At 48.4% G+C, this 6,423-nt stretch overlaps 1 protein-coding gene across 2 annotated transcripts in view; it reads right to left on the minus strand.

Annotated features, from left to right (window-relative positions):
• KLHL13 (kelch like family member 13) overlaps positions 1-5,424 on the minus strand; it is a 199,812-nt gene extending 194,388 nt beyond the window's left edge. For both annotated transcript variants that reach the window (XM_042974024.1, XM_042974023.1), the window contains exon 1: positions 5,158-5,424. The gene's annotated coding sequence lies outside the window, so the exon portion shown is untranslated. The remainder of the gene's footprint in view (positions 1-5,157) is intronic.
• Positions 5,425-6,423: the final 999 nt, after the last annotated feature.

The raw sequence follows: 6,423 nt of genomic DNA on the forward strand, positions 1-6,423 counted from the left end.
TCAGAAACTGCTTGAGGGTGCTTGACAGACGTGGGAAAAGTAAAACAGTATTAAACGATTTAAGTATCCAAAACACTAACCGGAGACACATCACCAAGCACCATCGATTTGCTATTCCACGACTATTTCTAGAGGGCGTACCATATGCCAGGTGTTCAGGATGCAATGATGAGCAAAGCAGGCCAGGTCTAGCTCACCTTCATGAAGTCGGAGACTCGTGGGGAGACAGCCAGGCATCCAATAAACACAATTATGTCACCCAAGGCAAGTGTGTGATTACCATTCACGTCCAGAGTTGGAGATCGGGTCAGTGGGTTTGGTGTAAAATAGGACACGGGATTTGAACTGTTTCTTGATGCGTGTGGGGATTTGCAATGACAGGGAAGAAAGGAGACGGTTTCTCCAATAGACGGTGGCATGGCAACCATCCAACAAGTGGTCACTGTGTACCTACTCTATGCCAAGAGTAAAGCTAAGCAGAAAAGTTCCAAACTGGAGAAAAATCACTTGAAACCCACAGAGGATTTGTGTACGAGAATAATAAGGACACGTAGGGCAGCAGGCCTGGGTCAGACCGTCCAGAATCCTTGAGTGCGAAGCTAAGGAATAGGAAGTAGACTCTGCAGGAGTTGTTGAAGATTATTTTGCAGGTTACTGCCCCATAGTATTAAGATCTACCCCTATGGACTGTCGATGACCATCTGAATTCTGATTTGGGGCCAACCAGACCTCAAAGCTGGATTGCTTTTGAGCAAGAGCTCAGGGCACAAAATAAATACCAAATCTAAACTAATTTTTTTTTTTTTTTGAGAGAGAGAGAGAAAGGATGCGAGTGTACAGAGCAGGGGCGGAGCAGAGAGAGAAGGAGAGAATCTTAATCCACGCTCAGCGTGGAACCTGACGTGGGGGCTTGATCTCACGACAGTGAGATCCTGACCTGAGCTGAAATGAAGAGTTGGACGCCTAACCAACTGAGCCACCCAGGCACCCCATAAATCTAAATGAATTTAAGCATGAATAGAATAACCCTAATCTCTTAAAGAATGGTGATTTAAAAACTCTGGAGAGGGGCACCTGGCTGGCTCAGTCAGAAGAGCAGGCGACTCTTGATCTCGGGGTTGTGAATTGGAGCCCCATGTTGGGTGTAGAGATTACTTAAATAAATAAATAAAAACTTTTTTTAAAAATCTTAAAAAAAAAAAAAAGAAAGAAAACTCTGGAGAAGGCAACAAGTAAAGGAAAATGGCAAACTCCTCTAAAAATCTCAAATGCCATTTCTAAAACCTAAGTATTGTTTCCCGTTCAAATGAAACTTCCAACCTTCCAAAGGAAACATATTTCTATGAGAAAATAAAACCTCGTTCTTTGGAAAACAAATTCTTGGGTTGAACAATGATCTGATTTTTAATAAAGCGGGTGAGAGCTTACCTCTGGGCACAGGTGACAATATGACAGTGGAAAGTAAACTGCTTTTCAACACATTCACCTCCCGGTCCCCTATCCCCTTATCTAAACAGAGTGGAAGAACTGAATTTATATGTATGCTGTATTTATGCAGCATACATATCAAACAAAGCTTTTCATTCTCAGGTCTTAATGGCAACACCTGAGTAGCTAGACAGCCTCTGCAAAACACATTTTTATTTATTCCCACTGAGTAATTTTTTTCCCAGTCAATGACCTCCCACAGAAAAGTAGTTAATAAACACTCTTCAATGGCTTCCCCTTCTTCTGAGCATCAAACCCAAATTCTATCTCAGAATTTCCAGGCCTGGTATTATGATCTGACTCCCTTTAGCCTCTGGAACACCTTTAACAACTCCTCCCACCCCATCTCATTGGGTCCAGCCATCCTGGCTTGCTTTCTGCTCCTCAAACACCCTGAAGTCTATTTTCCTGCCTCAAGGCCTTGGCTTACTCTGGTCTCTGCTCTTCACAAGGTAGGTTTATTCCCTCTTCTCTGAGGTCTCTGTTCAAAGGTCACCTTTGCCGCTAAGAGACCTGTCCTGACCACGCTTGCCAAATAAGCCCTTCCCAATTCTCCATGTCACATTTTGTTACTTATTTCCTTCATTGTTCTTCCTACAATCTGTAAGGATCTTCTTCATTTGTTTACTCGTTTATTGTCTATATCCTTGGGTGGACTATAGCTTCTGTGAGACTGCACAAGGGCAAGGATCATGCCTTGTAATAATACTGGCCCTCGGGGCACCTGGGTGGCTCAGTTGGTTAAGTATCTGACTTCATTCAGCTCAGGTCATGATCTCACGGTCCATGGGTTCGAGCCCCACGTCGGGCTCTGTGCTGACAGCTCAGAGCCTGGAGCTTGCTTCGGATTCTGTGTCTCCCTGTCTCTCTGCCCCTCTCCCTGCTTGTGCTCTACCTCTGTCTCTGTCTCTCTCTCAAAAATAAATAAATACACATTTAAAAAATAATAGTAACACAGGGCCTCATGCCCAGTAGAGGGTCTCGGCATATGGAAGGTGTTCAACAAATACTGTAAAATAAATTACTAAATGAATGAACAATATATTTAAAATCTGATTGATATGAATGCCAGCACCTTGGAAAAAAAAGCCTCCCCCCCCCCCATTTTGAGATGTTTTCTTTAGGGCTGTTCATTTTTCCATAATCTTTCTAAATTTTCTGAAATCTGATGATGCCTGGCAAATTGTTGAGTTATCTCACGGCAGCAAAAATAGATCCGTTCCAAGCAACGGATTTAAGAAAAAATACTTTGACGAGGTTACAGTAGTTTATTAAACATCAAAATCAAACAATTTGAAAATCGGTTAGTCTCATTTCACTACTGCAAGTCAAATTACATGAGAAGTAATGTAAAATGTAAAGAAAATGAAAAAGGCGGCAATTCCACAGCAAACTACAGTTATGTTTAGTAACATCAGGAACATCCAGTCTGAGAAGCTGTGAGTATACCAGGTGGGTTTATCAAATACATAGTGAAAAGATTCACAGCAAAATGTTTAAGACGAACTCATATCCAACTTTCTTTTTTTTTCTGGCAAACATAAGTAGTTCATGTGGGTGGCAATCTTAGCTTAGATTTAGTATTAATAATCACAAAAGGAAAAAAATAACATAATGATACAAACTATTTTCCTTGAAACAGTTTGCAAGTTAGTATGTCTTTCCAGAATGGGTTGCCAAGAAAATTACAGATTTAGGCGATTGGCCCAATTAATATAAATCCTCTTTCCCTACCACATCCCATTTTCTTAAATAAAAGTCAGGAACTTACCAAATGAGAGAAACTACAAATCATCTGCAATCCATCTAGCTAAACTGATAATCAATGGCCTTTACTATTCTTCTAGAAACTGCTTTTGTCAGAACATCAAGTTCAAACTCTGTATAGTCACACCACGCTTTTCAAAGTGTGCTTCTAAATGTGCAGATTTTAAAAGTGGGGGGAAACTGAGGCTCTTATTTATCTATTTTCTAAATACATCATTTGATGTTGCAGCAGAAACTACATTCATGGTCTCACTGGCAAAACGAGTGCTCCCAGGGCAGTGAAATGTAGCCCTTACCTTCTTTAGCAACTGTTTCTTCTGAGATCCCCGCCCGTTAACGCAGGTTATGTTATGTCCAGGGCCATGCCTGATCACACATCCAGCAAACAATTCTAGATTCTAAGTATAAGGGTATTTATAACAACTTGCAATCGAAGGAGGTAACCTTTGTAAACGTAAAAAGATGTCATAACTGCTAGGCTGATTATTTCACTTTTCTGGTCTCAAATGTGAGCACTAGATATAGCCCATTTCCAAAACACAGCCGCAAACGTCAGTATGTGCTAATTCACTGTATCTGCCTCCACTCTCAGCTTCTCCATTCAATTTTCTTCGCACACTAATTCCAGCCTGCAAGTGAGTAAAAGCTTCAGTATGGGAGCTGCTGGGGCAACTGCATGGGGGGGGGGGGGAAGGCGACATCGCAGAGAAAATACGTGGTACTGTGTGAAATCAACTTAAGTGAACTAATCTCCAGCCCACAGAAAAGGAGTCTCTTTTTTAACCACCTGGTTTGTAAACGCTGCTTCTTGATGGCTTATACAAATAGGAGATGTGCAGTAAGGAACTCTGACTTCTTTAAAAAAAAAAAAAAATTAAAAGCAGGTGCCCCTCCCAACAGAGGCCGTTTTAAACCCCAGATTCCCTCAGTTCCCATCCAATGTGCTTAGTAAACAGCCTACACTAACTTGAAGGACTACCCCAAACCACCAGAATCCTCCCTGAGTACAATAAAAGATGAACATCCCGGTTTGCAGATGAAGAAATGGAAGCAGGCATCAAACGTCCCACCCACTCTCTCTCTCCTCTTTCTCAGGCCTGCTCAGCAGTGGAGGAAGAATCAGATATAGGGCCATGTGCTAGGATCGCACACAAACATACACACGGACATACATAACATACATTTCAAGTGGCTGTGGTTCTTGGAGTAAGTTATTGAAACCTAGAAAGAAACTTTTGAGTTCCTTAGCTAATATATACTAGAGGATCATTCCCATCAATTTCGGTTAGCCGTAGGCTAGACCGTAAGCTTCCAAGAAAACCATTAGTCAACTGTGATTAAACCAAAGAAGCCAAGACATCCAGAGATGAAGACGTTCGGAGCGGAGTTAAAAGCTTCGAGGAAGCCGAGTGTGCTCCTGACTCGGGAGCCGGCAGCGAAGCCTCCCAAGTTAGAAGATTCTGAGGGAGGGATGGGTTGCGAGGCAGAAACCAGAAACTGTTAGAGGGCAAGAGACAGTGGGGCCGAGGCGAGCAGAGGGACCCCAGACCGTCAGGGCAGCGACAGGGAAGCCCGAACGAGAAGATCTTGGAGGGATAACAAAGAAGCAAAGGAAAACTGGGTTCGGGGAGGGGGGGGGGGGGGAGTCCTGAAAGAAGCCAGGCGTCTGGCGGAGCCAGCGAGTCCGGGAGGTAGGGATGAGAAGGTGCAGGGATGAGCGCGCACCCGCACGCGAGAGAAAAAGAAGGGGGGTGGGGGGCGTGCAAAGAGCCCAGCTGGTCCCCTGTCCCTGCGCCCCTGGTGCAGATCGCAACTCCTTACCCCGCACCGCCTCGCCGCGCCGGGTCCCGGAGGCGGGGAGGTGGCTGATGGAGCCCCTGCGACTTCAGGACCCTGCCTCACCTTGTTTGCCGCGTCCCCGCGTCCCGCCGCCCGTCAGCCCGCTGCTGCGCTCGGAGGGCCAGAGAGCGAGTCGCGCGGCGCAGCCGGGGCTCCGTCCGGCTGCGAGACACCAGCCCCCGCACCTCCGCACCCCCTGCTCGCCCCGGTCACTTCGCCGTCGCGCAGGAGGAGAGCGCGGACCCTAACCCGAACGCCGCTCCACTTATTTTCGAAAGTCCCCGTTCCAGGCTTCCCCGGAATGGGAGCTGAGCTGCTGCGGCCGCAGCGGCAGAGCCTCCGCCTGACCTCACCGGGGGGTGGGGGGGGGGGGGAAGAGAGAGGGGGCGGGAGCCCGGTTAAGGAGGGGAGGGGGGCGGGGGGAGGGAGCGCGCGGGCGGGGGAAACATGGCGGCGGGGGTGGCCCCGGCGGCGCCTGCGCGGGAGGCGGGGGGGAGCTGGGGCTAGGACCGTGTGTAGGGTCCGAGCAGAACTCCTCCCCCACCGCCAGCGCGCGGCGAGGGTGGGCCCGGGCCGGGGCGGGGGGTGGGGGCGGGGACCGCCAAGTGGCCCTCGCGCTTCCGAAACCGGGACGCCCGACTTTGAGCACACATGGCCTCTAGTGCCCGGGAGGCAGGAGAGGTGAAAACTGTCAAGTACCCGGGGCCGGCAGCGCGCGCGCCCCGGGTTGGCCACTCGAGCAGGAGGCCAGCCGTAGTCTCGGCCCGTCACAGTCACCGAGGGCCCGGGAGCCGGGGTGTGCCCTGGCAGCGGTGCCGCCTGCACCTCGGCGGGGCGCGCACCTCCAAACAAGCCTTCTGGTGCGATGAGCGCTCCCTCGCTTCCCCACCCCCCGCACGGGAGTACAGACTATGAAGAAACAGGAAGAATAACAACAAATACGGCAGTTTAACATTTTGCTGAGCGTTTACTACGAACCACGCGCTGAACTATTACCAATTCGCTTAACTCTCACCGCTGCTCCGCGAGGTGCACATGATCGTTATCTCCATTTTGCAAGTGAGAAAACTGAGGCGTAAAGGTCAAACGAGTTGCGAAGGTTACGCAATGAGCAAGGGACAGAGCGGGACCCGGGATCCCGAGCAGTGTGATGCCAGCGCCCAAGCCCTCCGCCACCAGGCTCCCAACAAAAACCCCAGTCAAGCCTGTTTTTCCCCTTGCAGGTCTATTCATTGCTTGCCTTCCAGAAGGTTACAGCCTGAGGCCACCTTCTTACGCCTCTCCCTTTGCCTTGTCTCCTTGTAATTCCAGGCTCCTCCTCCGAAAAAT

Source organism: Panthera tigris, chromosome X (assembly GCF_018350195.1).
Source record: "Panthera tigris isolate Pti1 chromosome X, P.tigris_Pti1_mat1.1, whole genome shotgun sequence".
In the NCBI taxonomy this organism is placed as follows: domain Eukaryota; kingdom Metazoa; phylum Chordata; class Mammalia; order Carnivora; family Felidae; genus Panthera; species Panthera tigris.